Below are 25414 nucleotides of genomic sequence, written 5' to 3'. Positions count from 1 at the left end.
AAACAGAATAGAAATTCAGCTCTTAAGCTTTGTGTACAGTTGGGCTTCATTATTTAGTTTTGCAGTTTCTCAGAAACTCCTTCTCCTGCATGGCAATTTATAATGTAAACATGATGCATCATTTCATTTTGTGCAAACTTTATATAAGGAATAGTCACTGCCCACATATGTCAGAAGACTTCTGGAAGCATTTCATTTCATTTCATTTATTTATTTTTGTTTCTTTCTTTATTGGATGCTTTATAGTCATGCAGGTCTGAAAGTTATACTGTTAAATAATTATTTGAAAACTGATCAGGCTAAGGCCCTGATCCAGAGCTCCAAACCAGAAGCAGAGAGAAATGGGGGCAGTGGGCTGGGAGATATTCCAACTTCACCAAAACCCAGAAAACCAGGATCCTAAGCTCCTTCGTAGGCCAATCAGGGTGTGGGCCCTTGGGCTAACCCTCAGGTGCCTCTGGCTGCATTACTTATTGTCAGGAACCAGCAAGGGGCTGGCGAGAACAGCCAGCTGAGTTCAAACATGGACAAAAATAATTGGAAGGAGAGCAAACGGACAGGTACCATCCAGCTGTAGACAGGATCACAGAGTGCAGTTCAGGCAGGTGGGGGAAGGGGAAGGCCTGGGGAGCGGTATTGTGGCAATGCAGGAGTGTGGTCCCAGGGGCCCTCTCACACTGTGGGTCCCTCTGGTGAGCTGGGCTTCCAGCTTGGACTTGAGGTGCTCCTTGTCAGCCAGGATGTCTTCAGGCCACCTGGGGATTGTCTGCCTCTCACAGGCCCAGATTTCCTTGTGCTACCTGCTGAGTGAGTCTGAAATCGTGGCTGACCAGCATCGTACCACCCTCAGACTCATTGATGGCATCTGCCAGGGCTTCAGTGGTCTCCATATCCAGGTGATTGGTAGGCTTGACCAGGCAGAGCATGTGAGGGCTCTGCCAGGCCAGCCGGGCCAGGCACACTCGGGACTTCTGCCCACCAGACAGATTCCAGATCTGGCTCACCTGCTCTTTCCCAGTGAGACCATGTCGCCCAATGATCTTACGCATTTTTTTTCTTCTCCTCAATGTCTAGATAGCACTTCATCATGTACTCCAAGGATGAGAGGTCTAAGTCCAGCTGCTCTTGTAAATGCTGATGGGAACGCTCCATGAGAGTTTCGGATCATCCCATCTGTGGGTAGTAGCTCTCCAGTTAGCAGCTTCAGAAGAGTTGACTTCCCTGCTCCATTGGCCAGAGCCACCTACGTGTCAAGATCAGTACCAAGTTCTAGATTGTTGTAGATGCAAGGCCCATCTTGTGTATACTTGAAGCTCACATTCTGCACCATAATGACGGGTGGGGGGATCTTGCCACATGGCAGGTAATAAAATGACATTGGCTTGTCACTCACAGCCCTCTCTGCCAGTCCTGATGCCATCATTTTCTGTATTCTCCTTGCTCTGGAACTGCTGGGCCAGCTTAGCACTGCCAAACCTAACAGTGTAGTTCTTCCTGTGCACAGTCTGATCTTCTCCCAGTGAAACCCCTTCATCTGGTTCTCCTCTAGCTCCAGCCAGGTCTTTATATACTGATCACAATCACCCATAAGATACTTGAGTTTCTTGTGCATGTGAATGATGTTGGTACAGACACCATTCAGAAAGTCCTGGGAATGGAGTCAAAGACCAGAATGTGCTCAAAAGTCTTTAGTTCCTCTTCCAGCCACACACAAGCATCGAGGGCCAGGTGGTTGGTGGGCTCGGCCAGGAGCACCATAAAGGGCTGAATGAAGAGGCTCTGGCGGGGGCAACCCTCATCCTTCAGCCCCCACTGAAGTCTTTTAGTTCCTTGCACTGCATGGATCCGTGAGGCCCTCACCTCTGCCTTGTCAGCATTCAGCTCCTCTGGAGACTCCTAGAGCCCCGAGGGCCTCTCACACTCTGCATCCTCCTGAGCCAGCTGCTCAGTCTCCTTCTCTAGCATGGTCCCCTCTGTGTCAGCTTCCATCACACGCGGCAAGGCTGTCTTGTCACTAGGGGTCATCTCCTGAGTCAGATGGCAGATGTCAATGTGCTCAGGGATGGGCACTTCACGTTTCCCAATAGCATAGACTTTCCAATTCCATTTATGGCAGTGAGGCCATAAGCAGTGGCGTGAGTTTAATTCCAGTCTGGTGTCACTGAGCAGCTCTTGACCATGAAAGGCAAGGGAGAGGTTGACAATGTGAACATCAGTTCTGATGGAGATGCCACTGATAGCTTGAGCAGCAGCTTTCTGCATCTCAATTCTCCACCTCCTTGGTCAGTAAATCTACTTGGTCTCTTGCCATTGACCTCCCCATTTTTCTCCTGTGTTACATGTGGTTCTGTGAGAGCATCTCTGTTGGTGGGCTTATCCAGGAGCCCCATGAAGAGCATCAGATTTTCATGCCCCTTTCTGGGCCACTGTTGTGCTTTGGCAGCTTCCTTCTATTTGGCTGCCTTCTCCTTGACCAGGTGAGAGCATGGTGGTGAACCACAGGAGGAGGTTACTGTTCTGTCAGGGAGCTGTTCTGTCACAGCTTGGCTTCCCTGGAAGCACTGTAGAACTGAGTGTTAAGCATCCTACATGTGCACCTAGCAGCTTTAGAGATGATCACCAACACACCCTGATGTTACATTTTTATTGCTTTCTTCATTGTCTACCTCCTTCACTGGAAAGCGAAGTTCCACAAGGGAAGAGACTATGTTCTGTTCACTTGTATATTCCCATATATTTTCACTAGAAAAGTGTCAGCATAAAAAGGGCTCTCAATGAATGTGTGTTGTATGAATGAATAAATAATTTTCTTAAGCTACAGCTATCTTTTCTTCAACTTCCTAGCTCCCTTTTCCTTTTTAAAATGTCAACAGCCTCTAGCTTCTAGCCTTACCGCTGCTTCAAGTTCCTTCCCCAGTGAGCAGCCTTGATCATGGCCAGATTTTAGTCTTCTTTCCATCTCTTGCTTTCTGGCCCATAACATTTAGAGCAACTTGTTAACTCATGCCTCACTCTCAGTCACTTACCTACTCTTGTGATCCCAACTCTAACCTCTATGAAAAGTACCTCTGTTATGAAATCTATACTGGTAGCTATCACCTTTTCAAAACCTGAATTCATCTCTCTCCAAATTCTAAATTTTTATCCTATGCCTTCTTTTTTTTTTACCTACCTTTGAAATTTTAGCGGTCTTTTTATTTTGCTTTTTCTGTGAAACTGCCAAGTCCTGAGGAATTAAAAAAAAAAAAAAAAATGTTCTCTATTCTCACTTATATTCCCTATATTAACACTTCTTCTTTTTAAAATTTATCTTTATTGTTGAAAGTATTACATGGGGTGGGGGAAGGGGGACATCTGTAATATATTAACATTTCCTACCTGGACTGTTGTAGCAGCTTCCCAAACAGCTTTCATACCTCCCTCTAGGCCCATCTTTAATCGGTTATAATACCTGCCACCAGAGTCTGTCACTTCGTTGCTGCCATGCCCCCAAATCCTTAGATACTTTACAATGCCTGAAGTTTCAAGCGCTGGTTTGGTTCATAAGACCATCTACAGTCTGGCTCTAGTTGACGTTCATCATCGTCACTGTGTGACTGTCATCTTTGTAGCTGTATAGTAGTGGCAGCAATTACCATTTCTAACGTCTTACTCTACTGGGTACAACACATAAGAACACATGAAGTCATAAAGGTTCTTAGCGTATCATGGGGCTGCGTAATCTGATGTTGGGGGGGGGTATGGGTGGAAAGAGTGGGGTATCCTGGAGCCAGACCATGGACATCTTGTCAGACGTGCTGAGGAGTCTGAACTTTTCTTCTGTAGGCAATGAGGCAACGACTAGGTTTTCACGGACAAGTGGTGAGCTCGTGTTTTATGTTAGATCCGCAACATGGGCTGTAGTTTGGGAGATGAATGAGAGGGGAAAGGGGCTGGAGACAAGGAGACTAGTTGCGAGAGGTGATGACCTAAATTAAGGGAGTGGGGATGGGGAAACGAGCAGGTTTGAGATTTAGGAGGGAGGCTTGTAGGACTTGGTGACCACTTCATATGAATTTCGAGGGAACGGAGGAGCAGAAGATGATTCTCTGATGTTTGGCTTGAGTGGCTGGAGAGACTGGAGGACGATGACCAGCTAAGAGAGTCCCGGGAAGAGGCAGCACATACGGGGTGACAGAGGCTGTGACGATGTGCGTCCAGGGTTGGCCTGCCCTTGGCACGCCTGTGGGCTGACAGGTGGAGTGCAGCTGGAGGGAGGGAGGCGCCCGGCGGAGCGCGACGGAGGGTCTGGAAGGAAGCCGCGTGGGTGTGGATGGAAGGAGACAGGCCCGTGGTGGAGACAGAATGTTATGTTCGCTCGCCAGTGACGACAGCCATGGGTCCAATGAGACTTCCCTGAAAAGGTTTGTAGACTGAGAAGAGAAAATGTCTGGAGGATAACCTCATGTCCTAATTGTCATTTGCAGTACCATTTCTTCATATTCCATTTTTTCTTACTGAATCTTCCTCCGTTTTCTTCTCTGTTTAAGGAAATGACATGAGATTTTCATGACACCACACATATGTCGCTGTTCTGGAAAGTTTCTCTGATCCCCACCCTTGCCCAGAGCGATTTCTTGGGCACACATTCCCTTTGGAATTCTTGCCTTTACACCCTTTGGACCTTTCCTTGGAAGCGGACGTTTCTCTGCTCCCTGCTCACCTCTCCAAGCCGAGCGGAGTCCCGGGGGCTGAGACCACGTCTCCCCTCCGTGTCCCCGCCTGGCCTCGCCCCAGTGTCTTCTGCACGCTAGCTGCTCCTCCTGCTTTTTAATCAGTTTTATTCTACTTGAGCAGAGTGAAGTGAGAAGGGAACAGCTCGGCGCTCTGTAAGGATTTGTATCAGTTAATGTACCTGAGCTAAACTGAAAATGCCTGCTTACCGTGTGTTTGTAGGAATGTTCTATTTCTCACTAAAAAAAAAAAAAAAAAAAAAAAGGAAATTTAATTAGCAAAACAGTCCACAAAACCCATTCTTGTCATTTATCATTCTTGTTCAGAATCCTTGTCGTTTATCATTCCCGCTATTTGAAACTTCGAGAGGAAGAGAATATATCTTTTGGCAGCTGCACCACTATTGCTTATTGTGAGCAGAGTTTATCTCCTGGTTTCATTGGGTTGAACTTCCTGTTGTTTTTAAATGACATTTTGCATGCATTTGCACAGGCTCCCTCTGGATGCAGTGAGAGCTGTGGTCCAAGAAGTAGGTATCCCGGCTTATCCTGTCCCTCTCCTGACATGTTAGTGACCCGTGATCCAGTGGCTTGACCTCTTTTGTGCCTTTTTTTTTTCTTTTCTCCTCTGTGCTATGAGAATCTATACACTGGCTCCTAAACTTCTTCAAAGGCATGTTGTGAGGCCAGATAGAATGATGGCCTTTGAGATCCTTAGAACAAAAGCATCATGCCCATTAGAGAATTTATTTCATAAGAATTACAGCAGGAGGTCAGGCTCCAGACAGCCACCTTTATAACCCTCGGGTAAGCAGATCTGAAGCAAAGCATGTAACATCTGCTATGATGAGGTTCCCATAGAAGAAGAATTCTCCTCTGCTCTTCCCAGAGGCAAGGGGTACAAGTGAGGCACTTTGCTAAATTTCTTATCAGAGTTCCACAATTTAGACATGCTCTCATCATGGATGCGGAGAGCACTGGACTTCTATCTTTAAAAGGAGATAAATCTTGGGTGTAGGTTTGTTGAAGAAAGCAAAACTCGTATTTACTTGTTAAAGAAAAAGAATGCTTGTGGGCAGCAAATAATTCATATGATAGATTCCAGGCTGGGACATGATGCTCAATGTATTAAACAAGTTCATTGCTTATTCAGTTTAGATTGTGTGGTTTGTGGTTGTCATCATTAGACCACACGGAGTGCCTAACACTGTGTCTCACATCAAAGATCGTTAGTGTTTCAATTGGTTCCTATTTAGATGGACTAAGAGAAGGTCATAGAAGTCATCCAGAAAGCACTTTTAACACCTGTGGAATCTTTTTTATATATATAAATATATTTTTATTGATTTCACAGAGAGGAAAGGAGAGGGAGAGAGAGATAGAAATATCAATAAGAGAGAAACATTGATCGGCTGCCTCCTACACACCCCAAATGGGGATCGAGCCCTAAACCGGGGCATGTGCCCTGACCAGGAATCCAACCAGCAACCTCCTGGTGCATGGAATGACGCTCAGCCAACTGAGCCCACCAGCTAGGCCACCTGTGGAATCTTTAAGGCTGTTTGAAATTAATTGGACATTCCCCAAATGCTAAGGAAACCTTCAATTAATAATAGAAATACTTACTCTCATGACCTGTGTCAAATGGCAGAGGGGTTTGACTGGAGTTAATGACGTAGATAATACCTGATCAAAATGAGGGTAGCCCACAGAGTTTAACATCGGTGGCCTAGGAGTTCAACATTGGTTCTGTAGTGTTGACGTTGGAACTATAAGAGAGCAAAATCTTAGTTCCTTACTTAGCTTGGCAGTGAGAGCAGTGGCACAATCATGATCACACAGATACTGTTTCTTGGCTTTCCGCCCTTAGAGTCAGACTATGCACTAAGCATGGCAGACTTGATGTGCTTGCAGGCTAGATTGCAAATGGTAGCAACCTCAGTAAGTAAAAGAAAAGCTGATAGAAGTAAGATGTGGAAGCAGAGGGGAGAAGGTAAGCCTGCTAATAGTCTCATCTAAAATGAGGGGGTAAGATATAGTCATTAAAAGTTGGTGGAATTCTGAGTTGATGCAAAATTCCGTCTTGCATTCCCACTGGTGGCTTAGGAGAGTTCCATTTGCTCCACATCTTCATCAGCACTTGGTGTGGTTAGTCTTTTTCATTTCGGGTATTTTAACAAGTGTATAGCCATGGCTCATTGTGGTTTTAAATTGTATTTCTCTAATAGCTAATAATGTTGAGCATCTTTTCGTGTGCTTATTTGCCATCCTTATATGTCCTTTGGTGAGTTGTTAAACTCAAGTATTAATTCTAGTAACTTTTATAGCATCAGAGAATTTTTTGACATAGATTGTCTGTAAATAAAGACAGTTTTACCAAAAAAAAAAGAAAAAAAAGAAAAAAAAATTGTTAGAAACATAAATGAAATTTTAAGTACTTAAAATTACAAAAGTAATGAACAGAGGAATTAAAACAATAATAGATCAAACGTTAGGTGGAGGCCAGGGGTCAGTAGGAAGAAAGTCCCCGATAAGAGTCAAGAATAACAGATTTAAGCATGTTATCAAGAGTTAAGGAGATAACCACTAAGACAACAAAACAGAAAATTTTATGACTGGTTGTCTTTGGAGAATGGAACTAGTGGCAGGAACAGGAAAATCAAGAAATGGCTGTTCTAGACTCATAGACACAGAGAGCCGATTGGTGGTTGCCAGAGGGGAAGGGGTTTGGGGGACTGGGTGAAGAGGTGAAGGGATTAAGAAGTACCAATTGGTAGTCACAAAATAGTCACGAGGATATAAAGTACAGCAAAGGGAATGTAGTCAATAACATTGTGATAACTATGTATGTGCCAATTGGGTACTGGAAATATTGGGGGGAACACTTTGTAAAGTATACGATTGCCTAAATACTATGCTGTACACCTGAAACCAAAACAAAATAATATTGAAGCTAAACTGTAATGGGGGAAAAAAAAAAACCCACCAGAATGACACCTAAAGCTAATGTAATGTTGGTTACCTGTAATTGGAAAATAAAAATTTATTTAAAAATAAATAAATAAAATAAAGAAATGGTTGTTCTCACAAAGTCCTTTATATCATTTGCCATTTTACCTTATACATTGCATTTCTTTGATAAAAATAAATCATTGTTATATTGGTAATTAAAGCATAGAGGTAAAAAACAACATGAAGTAACTAAAATGGGTAGAGGGTAAGAACTGAATCAAATAAGAAATACTTAGAGAAATAAATAGTCTTTGTTTAGAAAGTTGTGTAAAGGAAAGAGGGGCCCTAAAATTACATTCATTGCTGATGATTATCTAATACTTGGGTGCTTAACTTTATTCCAGGTACTCTCTAAACAATAAACAGGCTTTAATATTTTATTCAGTATTCATAGCAATTCATGGGATAGGTACTACTGTCATAATTTTATCAGTGAGGAAACCATGGAGCAGACATAGTAAGTATTTACTTGAGGCCACACAGCCAGCCTTCTAAGCCAGGTCGTCCAACTCCAGAGCCTTCTCTCTTAGCTATGAGACTATGTTATGTCTCATGGTAGAGCAATGGATGTGACACCCCACCCCATGGTACATACTGTGCATGCTCCTTGATCCTAAGGTAGGACTTGACTTCTCCTCTGAGGCTGTATCCTAAAGAGGTACAGGAGTCCCCCTTTCCCCATGGGAGATACATTCCAAGACCTCCAGTGGATGCCTGAAACTGCAAATAGTACCAAATCCTATTTATATGTTTTTTCCTATGCATACATGCCTTTGATAAAGTTTAATTTATAAATTAGACACAATAAAAGATTAACAACAATAAATAATAATGGAGAACAGTTATTACAATATACTGTAATAAAAGTTATGTGAATGTGTCATTATTAAGTAAAATAAGGGTCACTTGAATACAGGCCCTGCATCACCTCAACAGTCAATCTGATAACTGAGATGGCTACTAAGTGACTAATGGGTGGGGAACATGGTGTGATACAGTGAACAAAGAGATAACTCACATCCCAGGTCCCAGGTGGGACAGAGCAGTAGAGAACAAGATTTCATCACACTGCTCAGAAGGGGATGCAATTCAAAATTTATGAATTGTTTATTTCTGGAATTTTTCATTTAATATTTTGGGACCACGTTGACCATGGATAACTAAAACCATGGAAATTGATACTGCAGATAAGGAGAGATTACTGTAATTAACCTTAGTTCATTCATAATTCAACAGGTATCTGCGTGCCTATTAACATGGTTCTAGGTACTAGGATTAGGTTTATTGCTTTCCAGTGGGGGAGGCCAGTGACAAAGAAAAATATATGTATAATTTAATACAAGATGCTATAGAGAAAAAATAAAGCAGAATAGGGTGCTGGCAGTGTTATTTTAGAAAGCGAAGTCAGGGAGGTCCTCTCTGTGGGGAATACACATGAATATTGCCTTAGCTCAGGCTGCTATAGCAATTATACCACAGGCTGGGTGGCTTAAACAGCAAATGTTTGTAAGGTACCGAAAGATGTGATGTCTGGTGAGGGCTCTCTTCCCGGTTTGCAGGTCGCCGTCTTCTCATTGTATCCTCACAAGGTGGAGAGCAGAAAGAGGGAAAGCAAGCTCTGTCACATCTTTGCAGACAAGGACACTAATCTCATTCAAGGAGGTCTACTCTCAAGACCTAATTACCTCCCAAAGGCCCTACCTCCTAAATACCCTCCAATTGGGAGTTAGAATGTCACCGTACAAATTGGGGGGGAGGGGCTCAGACTTTCAGTACATGGCATACAGATCTAAGTGAAGTAGAGACATGAACTATTCAACATCTGTTGAATTATGCTAGGAAAGGCATTCCAGGCAGAAGGAACAGTAAGTACGAAACCCTGAGACAGCTCCTTTGGACTATTGGAGGCATTGTGCAAATGGCCAGAGCTGGGGCAGTGGAGGGGAATACTTAGGCCCAAGGCAAGTGGAGCCTCGTAAACCTGCTAGTGACTTTGGGTTTTATTTTTAGTGTGATGAGAAGCCAGCAGAGGATCAAGAGAAGGGGAAGGATAGCAACAAGAATTTCTTGCATTGTATCTCATGAAGAGGCAGTATTTCAAGAGATTTGAAACTGAAAATAAAAGAGCATTTTGCTAGCTGGTGAGGTTGGAATGAACAAACTGCTAAGGAAGTCAGTTCCTCTGTGAATAAGGGAAAGTGTTTGCATTCACCATACTAACATCTACTTTCCTTAAAGGTGATTTATTCGCTGAAGCCATAGTTAAGTTGTGGCTACTTAAGAGATGCTAATTCGTGGCCCTGTTATTGATTGTTTCCTATGTTTAATGAAGTTAATATGTTTAACCACCATTAAAAAGTTGTCATTCTTAGCTGTAAAGTAATAATTGCAAGGCTACATTAGGGGACTGGTATGGGGGTGGTCCATAAGGAGAGGTAAGGCATTTTGAAGGAAAGGTTTAACTTGAATTTAAAATAGTTGGGTAAGTAGAGATACTAATTATCTAAGAATATTTATCTTTTTTCCCTAACATTTTTCTTATAAGAACTTTTTTGATTTGCTTACTCAAGGTATATATATATATATATATATTTGAATAAGTGGTCATTGGAGAGTAAGAGTAAATCCTTAATTTCTGTTTCTAGGGCAAAGTATATCAGTTTATTTCTGGGAGATATTAAAAATCTCTAACTGATTTACTTATCCAAAATATAGAAAGAATTTCTTGACATGTTTAATTGTTTTAAGAAATTGTATTAGAACCAAAAAAACTAACATTTTTAAAAGCAATAAAATAGGGAAAATCTCTCTCTTTCTCTCTCTGAGGCACATATATAATGTCACAACTAGTCTTTATTTCGATAAATGGTCGAAGGTTAAGTCTTTAAGTCTTATCATTTTACAACATAAAACCAATGCGTACAAGAATAATTATCCATAGTAATGATGAAAGAAATGCAATAAGGTAAACTGAGATTTTAAAAAATTAATTAAAGTAATTTACAATGTTGGTATGGCTATGTGGAATTGGAAATATTTGCACATGATTGGTAGCATTCAAATTATTACATACTTCCTGAAGGGTACCAACAAATCTTTAATAAAAGCTATACTGAGCATACCCTTTGATCCAGTAATTTTTCTTTTCAAAGGGAAATAAAAGGTAAAATAAAAATAAAAATCTGTTAGAACAAGTGAATTTTAATAATGAAAGACTAAAAATAACTCAGCTTACATTTGGGATAATTGTTAAGCAAGCTGTAATAGTTCATAAAAATATACTATACTATTTATTATTTGCAGATAAAATGCTATGGAAATGCCTATGTCGGTAGTAAAATCTCTGACATTTCTGTTAGCAATATATATATATATATATATATATATATATATTTTACATATCTCCTTGGGCAAGAGAAACAAAACGAAAAATAAACAAATGGGACTACATCAAACTAAAATGTTTTTGCACAGCAAAGGAAACCATCAACAAAATGAAAAGACAACCTTGTGAATGGAAGAAAATATTCTCCAATGGTACGTCCCACAAGGGGTTAATCCAAAATTTATGAAGAACTCATACAGCTCAACACCAAAAAACCCCAAACAATCCAATTTAAAAATGGGCAAAGGACCTGAGTAAACACTTCTCCAAAGAGGACATACAGAAGGCCAATATGCATATGAAAAGATGCTCAATGTCACTAATCATCAGAGAGATGCAAATTAAAACTACAATGATATATCACCTCACACCTGTCAGAATGTCTATCACCAATAAATCTGCAAATAACAAGTTTTGGTTAGGATGTGGAGAAAAAGGAACCCTTGTGCACTGGTGGTGGGAATGCAGATTGGTGCAGCCACTATGGAAAACTGTGGAGGGTCCTCAAAAAATTAAAAATGGAGCTTTTGACCCAATGATTCTACTTCTGTGTATATATCCAAAGAAACCCAAAACACTAATTTGAAAGAATATATGCACCTCTTTGTTCATTGCAGCATTATTTACAATAGCCAAGATATGGAAGCAACCCAGTTACCCATCAATAAATGAGTGGATAAAAAGTGGTGGTACAGCCCTGGGTGGGTGGCTCAGTTGGTTGGAGTGTCATTCCATACACCAAAAGGTTGTGGGTTTAATTCCCGATCAGGAAACATACACATAGGCTGGGGGTTTGATCCCTGGTCGGGGCGCATCCAAGAGGCAACCAACAGATGTTTCTCACATCAAAGGTCTCCTGCTGTCTCTCCCTTCCTCTCTCTAAAAAGTCAATGGAAAATATCCTCTCGGGTGAGGATTTAAAAAAAAAGTGATGGTGCATATATACGGAATACTACTTGGCCATAAAAAAGAATGAAACCTTACCATTTGCAACAGCATGGATGGAGGTAGAGAGTATTATGCTGTGAACTAAGTCAATCAGAAAAAGACAAATACCATATGATTTCACTTATATGTGAAATTGAAAGAACAAAATAAATGAGCAAACAAAATAGAAACAGACTCATAGGTACAGAGAAAAGACTGATGGTAGCCAGAGTGTGTGTGTGTGGGGGGGGGGAACTGGGTGAAAAAGGTGAAGGGATTAAGAAGTGCAAATTGATAGTTACAATATAGTCAAAGGGATATAAAATACAGCATAGGAAATATAGTCAATAATATTGTAATAACTGTATTGTTATATGTTGCCAGGTGGGTACTGGAAATAGTGGGGGGAACACTCCATAAAGTACATGATTGCCTAAATACTATGTTGTACACTTGAAACTAATACAAAATAATAATATTGAATGAAAAATTTAAAAAATTAAAAAGCCTATGTAAAATCACTGGAAAAATAGAAACAATATTACAAAAGACTATTAATTATCAAGTACACTGTTAAGGATGAGAAAACAGAGAGTACTTGTGTACAATTTGCTTTAATGATTTTGATTGCCTTTTTATTGTATACTTGGTTGCATATGAATATGACATGAAGAATATAAGAGAATATAATTCACATTTGAAAGCATATCATAAGATGTAGAAAATAATATGCAAGGTCAACAAGATTTGGAGGACCTGATACCAACAGCCAGGAATTGGGACACCAGCAGCAGTCCACTCTATGCTTCCAATAAAGGTGAGGCTAGAGTAATTGAGGAAACGCTCCTCAAGCCTAGCTGGTACTAGTGAGCTGTATTAGCAGATGAGATTTCTTTCTGCATAAAAAAATACTTAAAGAAGGCTATTTTCACAGCCCATATTCAACCGGGACATTTTTTAAATTCCATAAATAAAAACAAAATTCTTAATTTTTAACTGATACCACACCTTAAGTACTGTCGGGTACAACTAAATTCTAGGAAAGCGGAGAATTTCAGTAAGCCCAAAGAAGTCATTAGAATGGAATTTGATCTGGACTATGTTGAAAATACAACTCCTGAGCTTGTCACATCCGGTTGTATTGAAACTAGACAGTAAATTCCAAGGATGTCATTAGGGCCTTAAAATGGGCCCCACCCATTTCATGTATACACTAAGTGCAAATACAAATCAACTAGGATGGAAACAGGAAAAGGAATAATGGGTTTCCTGGTTGCTTTGAATGTAGGATGTACCTCCAATACGTCTCCTCTTTTCATGAGAAAGGATTATCCCTGAGATGGGGTCAGACTGGGACACTTTCCTTTTAGTCTTAGCTGAAAGCTGCCCTTCCCTACTCATCCTTCAATCATTAACAGGTTAACAGATAGGACCTCCCTCGTCATCACTGTGAAGGAATGTTACCTTTAGCACAAGCCTATGGATCCTTCCTAATATGTGTGATAATTGAGTTTCAAGGGTCATGTGTCATGTTTGAGTGCTGCGTTAGAATCTTCGAGGCTGCTCTAGAAAACCTTGATGCCTAAAAGTTGTAGTATTTACATTTAACCTCAGTTTAGGAATATCTGTTCCACTGATGTGATTTCTGATACTCCTGATGCCTGGATAAGAGGCGTATGTTTTTCAGGGGAAGGTGAGAAGAGGCGAACTTGATATTACCTTGTGTACAATGGACAACCTCTAAGATGATCCAATCCCTTTGCCCAGCAGAGAGCAGCCTCTAAAATGAAGTTGTGTTTGCCTTCTTCAATTGATATTTGAGAGGATTAACTGAGATAAAGTAATACAGGTAGTAGGAACTAAGTAAAAGCTACTTTCTTTCACTTTTAATGAGCAAAGCTTTCTATAAGGTGCTGAGGACAAAAGGGATGACATTTAGAGTGAGGAGGTGGGGCCAGGAGACAATTGCAAAAACAAATTAGAAGAAGGGTGGCAGAAGTGTCAGGTACGGCCTGAGTTAGGGCACAAGCCAGCCTCAGGGTTGCAGCTGAAGCTTCTAAGCCTCTGGTGTGTGTGGTTGTCCTCTCCAGATTTGAAGATAGGCACAAAAGCTAACGCATGCTATGAAATTACTCTAAGAGTCACACTTTAAAAAGTGATAAGATGTTAGAATTATGCTCTTCGCTTTTGAAGACGGCCTATTTTTCATTCTACTTCAAGAAGTATTTCATAATAAGCACATTGCAACCGTCTTTATAATGCTGGTGGAAGAAGAGTAGGAATGAGGGAGAAGACTTTCAGCTCCTTCCAGCTCACCTTGACCCTGTCCTCCGGGGACTGCTGTGCTTCCACCGCCTGCCATTGGCCCGGCTCCTGTCAACTAGTCTCAAGGTAGAATTGCTTTGCAGAAGCTCCTGAAATCTTTCCCATGACACTGGAATAAAGAATGAGGTGGTGGAGATAAGCATTTTATTTATACCTCTCTTACGGGACTCATCACCTTTCAGGCTTATCTTCTCTGCTGGATTCTAAGTTCCTTGAAGGAAGAAGGATCTCTTAATTATTTTTTTTTAATAACTAATACTTTGTCCAAAGCAATTCCCTGTACTCGAAAGTTTTGCTGACTGTAAACATTTGTTTGTTTCATAAAGCTATTCAGGAGTATATGAAATTATGTATTCATTTGGTTTGGGCATGTTGAGGATTTGAAGGAAATTCACTCCCTTGCCATTTCTAACCTATACTCTGCTGGCATTTTCCCTTTAGTTTGCCTGGGTGTCAGCCATGGTACGTTTCATTTAGTCTTCATTCACATTTCTTTGGAAACTCAGGACTATGGCCATCAGGGGAGGAGATGCTGGTCTTAAGCTTGATCACTAAAGCAGACACGTGGGTCTGGTAAACAGAAGATAGTGGGGTCTGAAAGAAAAGAACATATCGACCAGAGGTAGGAAGGCCGGTGATTTTCCTGGTCCAGCTCTCTGGGAGTGCTCAGAGATAAGCAGCAGCTGGCACAAACATGCCAAGAGGTCTGCCTGCCCCTTCAGCAAAGCCTGGTCATTCTTGGTTGGATGGAGTGGGCATCACACTTGCTTGTTGGCACAGTGTGCAGGCATTCTATAAAAGCTCATCGTCGGGCCCGGCCAGTATGGCTCAGCGGTTAAGCGTCAACCTAGGATCCAGGAGATCAGGGTTCAATTCCCAGTCAGGGCACATGCCCGGGTTGCGGGCTCGATCCCCAGTTGGGGGCTTGCAGGAGGCAGCTGATCAATGACTCTCTCATCATTGATGTTTCAACTCTCTCTCCCCCTCTCCCTTCCTCTCTCTGAAATCAGTAAAGATATTTTTTTTTAAAAGCAAAAAAAAACCATCATCTGGTGGTGCTGCTGCTGGAGATGAAGAAGAAATTGGAGCCTTTTGCCAATTTTGATGTTTTGCACCTGCTGAGGTGCTCAGCGCCTTCTTCCCTGTAATAGAAGGAAGCTTGTTTAATTCGGCTGTGGATCATGAGGTTAGTGTCAATACTGGTGTATTGTGTAATAGAATTTGGTGGTGACTTATTTTTAGAAATCTCCTGGGAAGCTGATCATCCAAGCACAGACAGGACAGTGGGACATGAGGAGCAGATGGCTGAAGAAAACCTGGCTGAATGTTGTCCATGGTCACACAGTGTGGTGCTGGGTTCTGGTTAGTCCCCTAGCATGGTGCCTTGTTGCCTCTGCCCAGTTTCCTCAAAACCTACGGGCCAGCCTGGCACTGCAGTCCTAACTGGACAGACTTGCATATTCTGTTTTTTTCTCTTTGTTCATTCTGTGTTCATAGGTCCTTCTAACTGGTCAATGTGTGAAGAAGGAAGAGTAACCAGAGTGCTTCCTGAAGAGATTTTTTTAAAAGTACCATCTTGCCCTGGCCAGGTAGCTGAGTTGGTTAGAGTGTTGTACTGATACACCAGCCAACGTTGCAGGTTCGATCCTCAGTCAGGGTACATACAAGAATCAACCAATGAATGCATAAATAAGTGGAACAACAAATCGATATTTCTCTCTCTCTCTCTCTCTCTCTCACACACACACACACACATATACTCTCTCCCCCCTTCCTCTCTCTAAACTCTATCAATCAAGCAATAATTTTTTTAAAGTACATCTGCCTTGAACCCTATAGCCTATGCTGTATACAAACTCTGACTTTTAAGTTTGGGGGGAGGGGTTGAATCAAAATTTTCTCAGTCAGTTTGGGGCCCACAGATCCGGGGTTTTTAACTTTCCTTCTGCACCCACCACTTATTTAAAATACCTAGACTCTGTTAGGAATTATTTCTCTAAGGAATATTTATTAGGAGGTAGTGGAATATACTGTGGTGAGTAAGAGCTTGAATTTGGGTTCCCATTCTGGCTCTGTACTTCCATATGACCTCAGGAAAGCCATTCAACTCCTTTATTCCTCAGTGTTTTCAACTATAAAATGGGGGTAATTATGTGCCTGCCTCATTGAACTGTTGTGAAATAAACACTCAAAAGCAGGTACTCAAATATTTGCTGATGTTTATTAAACAATTTGCATGATCGATGCACAAAGTATATACGGAAAAGTAGATGGAGGTCACCCCAACGAGGAGCTTACGGTGTAGTTGAGGAGATAGGCTCACGAACCACAACCAGGAGTACTGGGAATGCAAAGTGAGTAAGACGTGGCTTATGTGAGTTCAGAGGGAAAGATCACACCAGTGTAGGGGTTGTAGGATTAAAGAAGCTAGAAGAAACGAGAACAGGGAAATGTTCTGGGTGGGAGGCCAGGACAACAAGAACAGAGGCTCGAAGCTACACCCAGCTTATCTCTACCGCTTGCTTAAGAACTTGGCCAGTGAGGTCGGGCCATAGGAGGCAGGTGAGGCCAGAACCTGTCAAGTGGACCAGATGTGGAAGGTCCTACTCCTTTCCCCCTGTCCTTTCCTTTAACGTGGTGGCTGGTACTTTCTCCCATGGCTTCCTGCTCAAATGGTCCCGAGACTATGCGGATGGGTATGTCTCTCCGGTCTGTGGAAGAGAAAAAGAGAAACAGAATCAATAAAAATGATTTTTATCTATAAATCTAGAATCTTATCGGGGAACCATTCTGCAGAGCATTTGGTGAGGCTAAAAGGGGGAAAAAATGCCCATCAGTATGATTGGTGTGGAGACCTTCTGCTAACCAGACAGATGGGGGCTAAGGCTGATAATACCTTGTTGACACAAACTGCAAAACTGAGGAGGCAATAGGAGATGACCATCTCAGCTTCTGCTGCCTGGGTAATTAGGCTAAAAAAATAATATCTTTTGGGCTTTTTTTTTTTTTTTTTTGGTCACTTCTCAGAATACAACAAAGGAAGCTGCTGTATTGGACTCAACACTGACCACTAAGGAAGAATTGTTTTATGACGTGGGAGATGGAGGAGCCTTTGATCATGATCTCTTGGAATTATTATTATTATTATTTAAATATATCTTTATTGATTTCAGAGAAAGGAAAGGAGAGGGAGAGAGAGAGACAGAAACATCAATGATGATAGAGTCATTGATTGAGCACACAACCCCGGGCATGTGCCCTGACTGGGAATCAAACCCCGATCGCCTGAATCCTAGGTTGATGCTCAACCGCTGAGCCAGGCCCAGCCAGGCTCTTGGAATTATTTTTAACAAGCTTTTTATTTAAGGGAACAGTTTTAGATTTAGAGAACTTTGAGAATATAGTACAGTGAATGTAAACTTCACGCCCAGTTTTCCGTCATTGCATTAGTGTGGCACCTTTGTCCCAACTCATGAACCAGTACTGATACATTATTAACTAAAGTCCATGCTTTATTCAGATTTGCTGTTTTCTCCCTAATGCCCTTTTTTTGTTCTAGGATCCCTTCTAGGGATCCTAGATGTTATCTCCCCATCTCTCTCATGAAGTTTCACCATATTTGTGTCATTAGAATCCCATTGTTTCTATCTCCATTACATTTAGTTGTCATGTCTCTCTAGGCCCCTATAGGTTGTGACAGTTTCTTCTTTTCGATGACCTTGGCAGTTTTGAGAATTACTCAGGTGGTTTATAGAATGTCCCTCAATTGAGATTTGTCTGCTGTTTTTCTTATGGTTAGACTGAGGTGAATGTGTTCTGGGGAGATCAGGTGCTATTCTCCTCACATCCTGTCAAAGGTACACACTGTCAATATGAAATCTCTGTTGATGTTGCTCCTGATTACCTGGCTGATGTAATGTTTGCCAGGCTTCTCGATGATAAAGTCACTCTTTTCTTTCCCCTCCCCTTCCATACCGTGCTGTTTGGAAGGACGTCACTGCATGCAGCCCACACTCAGGGAGTGGGAGTTACGCTCCTCTCTGAAGGAGTTCTTCTGCATGGGAGGTTTGTCTGTTCTCCCCACTTGTTTACTTGATCACTTATTATGTCGCTTTGGACTCATAGGTACATTATACTTTGAGTTATAATCCAATGCTACTTTATTTTCCTGCTCAGATTGCCCCAGCTTCCACTCCTTCACTTCCTGTTTCTATTGGCCTCCTGTATCCTTTGATATACACCCATCATTGTGGAGTTTTGTTTGTTTGTTTTAGCACCTTCTTACTTTCTGACACTACAAAATACTCCTGGCTCATATGGTCTATTTTTCTGTCTTAGGTCTATTGGAATTTGTACCCTAGAGAAATAAAACACGTTAGCAGGGCTTTAGGAAAGCAAATTTTTAAAACAATCAATGGAAATACATTGGATCTCATGGCTTTTAAGGAATGTGTGACTCAGAAGGGATGAGAGATTCTGCACAATGAAATTCTAATGACACAAATATGGTGAAACTTCATGAGGGAGATGGGGAGATAGCATCAAGGGGAACCGGTATGGCTTCAGAGGACATTTTATTATCAATTTGGATTTTTAAAAGGCACGCACAGAAGACTTGCCATTGAACTGAGAGTTTCTAAAACTAGCATCATCAAAAGTTGCTTAGCTGCTGGTTTATTAAAACAACTTTGTGACTGCACCAAATGAAGCTCTGTGGTTCACCTTTAAACCAGCTATATTAAAATGGGAGCTCTTCCTTTCTCTGAAGTCATCTGTCATCTAAGTCATTCATTGAACAAATATTTATTGAACACCCACATGGGAACTTATTTAGGCTCTAGGGACACATCAGTGCACAGCGTACCAAAGTCTGCTCTCATGGAGTTTACAATCCAGTTCAGGGGTATGGGTAACAGATGGGTATTTTTTACTATGACAGCTGATAGTATATGCCATAGAGAAAAAAGGAAGATAAGGGGGATGAGGAGTTCTGGGGTAGGGGGATGGACTTGGTTATTATTATTTTTTTTAATTCTCACCTGAGGACATTTTCTCCATCAATTTCTACAGAGAGTGGGAAGGAGGAGGGGGGTAGGTAGAGAGAGAAAGAGAAAAACATTGATGCTAGACAGACACACCAATTGGTTGCGTCCTGCACACACCCGGGGTGGGGAACCTGCAACTGAGGTACATGCCCTTGACTGGAATCAAACCCAGGACCCTTCTGTCTGAGGGCTGACGCTGTAACCACTGAACCAAACTGGCCAGGGTGGGCTTGTTATTTAATAAAAGGTGGTCAAGAAAAGTCTCTTCATAAGGTGGTGACATTTAAGCAGACCAGAAGGAAGCAAGATAATGAATTATCGAAATACAAATGGCATTCAGCACACACTACACACTTAGATATATACACACATGCACTTGTGCACCAAAAAGGTTCGAACTAGCCAGTAAAGAAATTAAATTACTATACAAAAATATCATTCTGTAACAAACCTTGGAAACACATCTTTAAGTGATAAAAAAAACAAAAGCCCAACAGTAATGCTGATGAGGTGGAAACCGACAGTGTAATTGTGTATTTGGAGAGCAAGTACATAAGATGCCCATGCCCTTGGTTCCAGGAACCCTACGCCTGCATAGTTAGTACCTCAGGCAGAGGGAACGGTGAACGCAAAACATATGGAGAAGTATGCCTAGTATGTTCTGGAATAGCAAGTAGGCCTGTGAGGCTGGAGTGGAGTCAACAAGACACACAGCAGTATGTACGTGGGAAGGCCAAGGAGATGGGGTGAGTGAGGGCAAACAGGTACTGAGCTGGGGTGTATTGCATACTTTGGGGGATGCCAGTTACATAAAGCACATGTAAGTGGCTCTCCCCAGAGCTGTGCACTGCTGTGGACCTGGAATTTATAGGTTCTTTTTGGTATTCGGTTTTATTTTTTCATTGAGGAGACAATAGCCTTAGGAGAGTTTTGAGTGAATGTGTAAGATAATCTGATTTCATTTAAAAAGGATCAGTCTCGCTGCTCTGGGGACTAGGGGTTCAGGGGCCGAAGCAGGGAGACCAATTAAGAGGTCTTTGAATATATTGGTATATTTTAATAGTAATTTATTTACCTTGATCTATTTTTATGTATATTTTACATAGTAGTAATTGTGCATATGCAGTTTTCTTTTTGCATAGATTAATTTTTGTCTTCTGTTGCGATACAGTTCCCAGGTTTAAAATTTTTAGCGGTTGCATAATAGTTTGTGTATTAGTTCCCCATTACTGCTATAAAAAATTACCCCAAATTTAGTGGTTTAAAAGGACACGAAGTTATCTTGTAGTTCTGGAGGTCAGAATTCCTAAAATTGAGGTGTTGGCAGGGCTGTGTTCCTTCTGGAGGCTCTAGGGGAGAACCTCTTTTCTTGCTTTTTCAGCTTCTACAGGCTGCCGTGGGCTGTGTTCACGGCCCCTTCCTCTGTCTTTGAAGCAGTAGCATAGCATCGTCAACGCTCCCCCTTCCTTCCTCCTCTTTCCCGCTTTCAATCTCCCTCTCACCCCTGCTTCTGTCATTACACCTCCTCCTCTGACTCTGACCCTCCTGTCCCCTCTTATATGGACCCTTATATTACATTGGGCCAGGATAATCTCCCCGACTCAAAATCCTTAATTTAATCACATCTGGAAGGCTGCTTTTAACTGTGTAAGGCAGCATATTCACAGGTTCTAGGGATTTAGACATGGGCATCTTTTAGGGAGGGGGCATTACCCGGCCTTCCACAGTTGGTATTCTGTGGTGCATTTAGCCATTTCTGTTGTTGGATGCTTAGACTGTATCCAGTTTGGGGCTTTTTGAGATTTCTAAAGACATATTTGTATACTTGGACCTCCCTTTTCTTTTGCAATGTGTCCCTTTAGATAAATGTTCAGGGGCAGGGTTCCTGGAACAAAGGGCCTGAGCATCTTATGTATTTGGTCTCCAAAGACACAGTTACATTATCAGTAAACATATGAGTATGTCCACTTCCTTGTGACGTCATCAGCATTACTGTTTATCACTTAAAGATGTGTTTTCGTGGCTTGTTATAAAATGACATTTTGTTGTATTAATTTCTTTATGGCTAGGTTGAACTTTTGGGGGAGTGTGTGTGTGTGTAGTATGTGTGGTATGTAATTGTATTTGAGAATAGTGTTTTAGTTTGTTGTGCTTTTTAGTTGTATACAGAGCTAGAAGACTGGAGACAGCAGTAGAGTATTGCTTAAGTAAGGGGGTAAGGCTAACATTAATAGATGACATATGCAGAACTAGTTTGCTTTTACTTCTCTGGCAAAGAGAATGGTCTTCAGAATGAAAAGGGGTTAATGAAGAGGGATTTAGAAGATGGTGAAAGAGCATCTAGGCAATTTGAATGAGTTCACATCTCTAGGGCACACTAGACTGCTTCTCAAAGTGTTGAAGGAATTAGCAGATATCATCTCTGAGCCACTGCCAGTGATCGCTGAGTAAACCTTGGAGAGTGGGAGAGGTGCCAGAAGACCAGAGACATGCATATGTTCTGAATGGCTTTTGAAAAAGTTGAATTCCTAAAACTGTCATAGTAGGAATGCTCCCTTGCAAAATTTCTGAATGAGTCCATAGAAGAGTTTGCGCTGATCCTTGGGAACCAGCATCATTTTACCAATGTGTAGTGACCAGTTCATCTCATTTTCTTTTTATAAAATTGTTTTTGATTGGTACCGGAAGAAATATCCATAGACATCAAAGCATTTGAGAAAAATCTCTCATAGGTCTCCTTATGCACGTAATAGAGAAACATTGGAGGAGGAGAGGATAGTGAAATAAATTCACAGCTAGTTCTATTCAGATGCTAGCACAGTTACTAAGTGTCAAGCAGCCTGCAAAGAAGCTTCCAGTGGCAGGCCTGCAAGTGTTGTTGTTGTTTTTTGGTGCCAACTTAAGAAAGATCCTTAAGACTTGGATAGAAATCTTAAAAATCCATATATTTTGCGTGGCTGATGACAAAAAGTTAAGTGGGTTAGCCACACCTATAGAATAAATATTCACACTACAAAATAAACACCCACCAACTATGATTATGGGGCAAGACCAACTAGATACATTTAACAGAAATAATGAGAATTTTTAAAAACTGAGGTTTTTCAGATTGAAACTGCAATTGATTTTCTTCCTTTTTTGGCTTTCCTGAATTTCTCCCAATTAAAAATAAAGCAACATTACTCATACAGGGAAAATGATTATTTCAAGTTAATTCAAATGTGGTGGGAGAATGCTGGGTTTGCCGATACGTGGTTGACATGAGAGCGTGGCATAATGTAAAAAATGCTGGAATGAGAAGGACCTCGTGCTCACCCTGGCACTGCCGTGAGCTACTTGTCATCTTGGGTAAGCAGCTGGTAAACCTCTCTGGGTCTGAGTTGTGTTATCGGAAAGTTGGGGACAGCAAGGGGTGGGGTGAAACTAACCACTTTGCCCCATTCCCGCTCTTGTGTTCAATCAAGCAGTTGCAAGTTCATTCTCATGTTCCTCAGTAAGTTTGGCAAATTTCTAAATGGAGCCTTCCCAAGATTTTGTATTAAACAGACCCTTCCATGCCCTCATGAAAAACACTCTGTTTTCTTTTAATCTGCAAGTTCCTTCAGATCTCTCTCCTTCAGGGTTCTACAAGACCATCCTTATTGCCAACCCTTCAATCCAAGGTTAATTAAGCACTGTACCTGGACCCTGTTTGATCTTAGGAAGATGACATCTTTTCTTGTTTAGGGCTCAGGCCTACCCCCTGAGATTCTGATGAGACTGAAGCCTCTCCTTCGCCAGCCCCAAAACAACTCCATGGCTTTTTTCAAGGGGCACTGGCCTTTGGCATGCCCTTTCTTTATCAGCTGGCCCCAGACCATCAGGGTGACCAGTAGCTTTCACCCCAGCACCACTACTTTGATTTAGTTGTAACCATAGCGAATGTTTAATTTTGAATTTTTAAACTTAAATTTTTTCCCATATGTATCTTCATGTTATCATTTCAAAAGGGGTTGAAAATACTTTACATGCCTTAATTTACTCTTGCCTAGTCCAATTTCCCTTATTGTTAGTCATCAAGTATGATCCAGTTTTAATTTTTGCTCTGATAGAACACAGTGTATTATTTATCTGCATACAAAGTCTAGCCGTTTGCTTCTTTTGTCTTACTCATTTAGACTGAATTCTCAGAGTCTCTGATTGAGGGGTACATTGCTATGGTCCTTGCTCCCTTTGGGGGGCCTTTATTTGATTGATAAAGAAGAGATCATGTTAGCACATTACATAATTTCCTTAAAACTTAAAAATGTTTAAGAATTTAGCATGTATAGTTAAACATAAATTTCTGTCTCCTTCTAGGGCTTCCCTCAATACCCTACTCCCACTTTTGGTGCGAGGAGTATTGGCAACCTGAGATATTTCAGTTTGCAGCACCTTTCAGCCTGCTTTTCCCTAAATTTCTCCTGGGTTACTTCTACCATGAATTCTTCCCACAGTCAGCATGTCCACAGCTCGTTTCAGGTGCTCCCTGCTCTGCTGTGCCTTTGCATGCTCTAGGTTTTGCTTTCTACTCATGTGACCAGTACAGCTCACTTCAGGTTCTAAATCTAAGTCAACTACTGTTAACAGGTGACAAATGCATTGTCCAGACTCCTGCATGCTCTCTGCCTGCCATAAATATATCTTGTGCTCATGTAGTATGTTTTCGGTTAGCACATTGGACAGGAAACGAGCTACCTGCTGTGGCTGTCACCAGGGGTAGAGTCTCTTTGCTTATCTGAAAAACAGTTTCTTGACTTATGTGACGTGTGGCCAGTTCTCTTTTCCTGTGTCCTTGGAGGCCACCTCCCACCCCTTGCCTAGAAAGCTGTCCCGGCCCAACCAGCTCAAGATAAGCCGAGTGAAATAGGAAGCCACTTTCCAAGGCTCCTCTGTGTGTCTGTTTGCATTGAGTGTCTGAGTTTTTTCTCTTAAGAAAGACCTTAGAATTGATCTTTTAGTCAGATTTAAATGGTGCTTTGTTGCTAATAAGGTTTCATATTTATGAATAGGAAGTACTTAAAGCCTTTAGGAAACAGGTGCTTTAAAAGAAGGTTTTCAGTCTGCCTGCTTTCTGTACATGTTTTGGGGCTGGATAAAGGGTAAGTAATTCTAATACAGCATGATACGGTGGAACTGAAGTTAAGTGGCTGTTAATATGTGTAGTTAGCAACAGCAGAAGACAAAAAAACACTATTTCTTCTCTATAGTCACAGAGATGTGTACCATTAGGACAGAGATGCCTTCTGATATATTTCATCTTGAAAGTCTCCAAAGGGGGGCTCCTATGCAAAGCAGGAGTGAAAACTGTGTAACTAGAACTGTGGTTCAGCAGCTCTGATGAGGTCACCAGAGCTCTTTTAGCAACCGAATTGTTTGCATGTCATAAAACTATGATATGACTTGAGACAAATATTTATTTAATGAGAAGGGTAGGTGTGTGCAGTAAAACTTACTCCTTCCTTATGGAGTATTTCCTGATGAAGTTCATTCGTCTCTCACTTAGGACACTGTGATATGGGAGCGGCACAGACCGTAAATGTCACAAGATCTAAGTTCAAGCCACCGTTTGTCTCGTTGTCTCCTAGTTGTAAAACTTCAGGCTCATAAGTCACCTGAGGGGCCAGAGGAGTTTTTCCTACAAAATTAAGAGGCACCGAGGGAAATGTTGAATCAAATCATTTCTAAGGATTCTTTTAGCTTTAAAATATCAAATTAGAGTTTCTAAATGCCATTTTACCTCTTTTTATGTAATTACTTACTCATTTAACCAAACTTAGACAATACAGAAATTATAAAATAAAAAATATCCTGTATTTTCATAACACAGACAAAATAATTGTTAATGTTTTGGAGTATTTCCTTGCAGTCTTTTTTTCTAAGCAGATATATGTAAGAATGTGTAAAATATCATGTGTGCATGCAGGGTGGGGCAAATGTAGGTTTACAGTTTTAAGTATGCAAAATACCAAGTTTATTCATGCATTACT

General features: G+C 41.3%; 1 protein-coding gene and 1 pseudogene across 2 annotated transcripts in view; one reads left to right on the top strand and one right to left on the bottom strand.

Moving 5' to 3' along the window:
* The window catches only part of PIP5K1B (phosphatidylinositol-4-phosphate 5-kinase type 1 beta), a 266167-nt gene that overhangs the window by 10880 nt on the left and 229873 nt on the right, over positions 1-25414 (top strand). The window lies entirely within an intron of this gene.
* Positions 584-3432, bottom strand: LOC308563540 (ATP-binding cassette sub-family F member 2 pseudogene; annotated as a pseudogene). Its single transcript has 3 exons — positions 3379-3432; positions 3173-3226; positions 584-2517 (listed from the first exon to the last, which is right to left on the bottom strand). The product of its transcript is annotated as an ATP-binding cassette sub-family F member 2 pseudogene (transcript).

This window comes from Miniopterus schreibersii (genome assembly GCF_964146895.1).
Source record: "Miniopterus schreibersii genome assembly, chromosome: 11".
NCBI classification, from domain to species: domain Eukaryota; kingdom Metazoa; phylum Chordata; class Mammalia; order Chiroptera; family Miniopteridae; genus Miniopterus; species Miniopterus schreibersii.
This window is presented reverse-complemented; position numbering and strand designations above follow the sequence as displayed.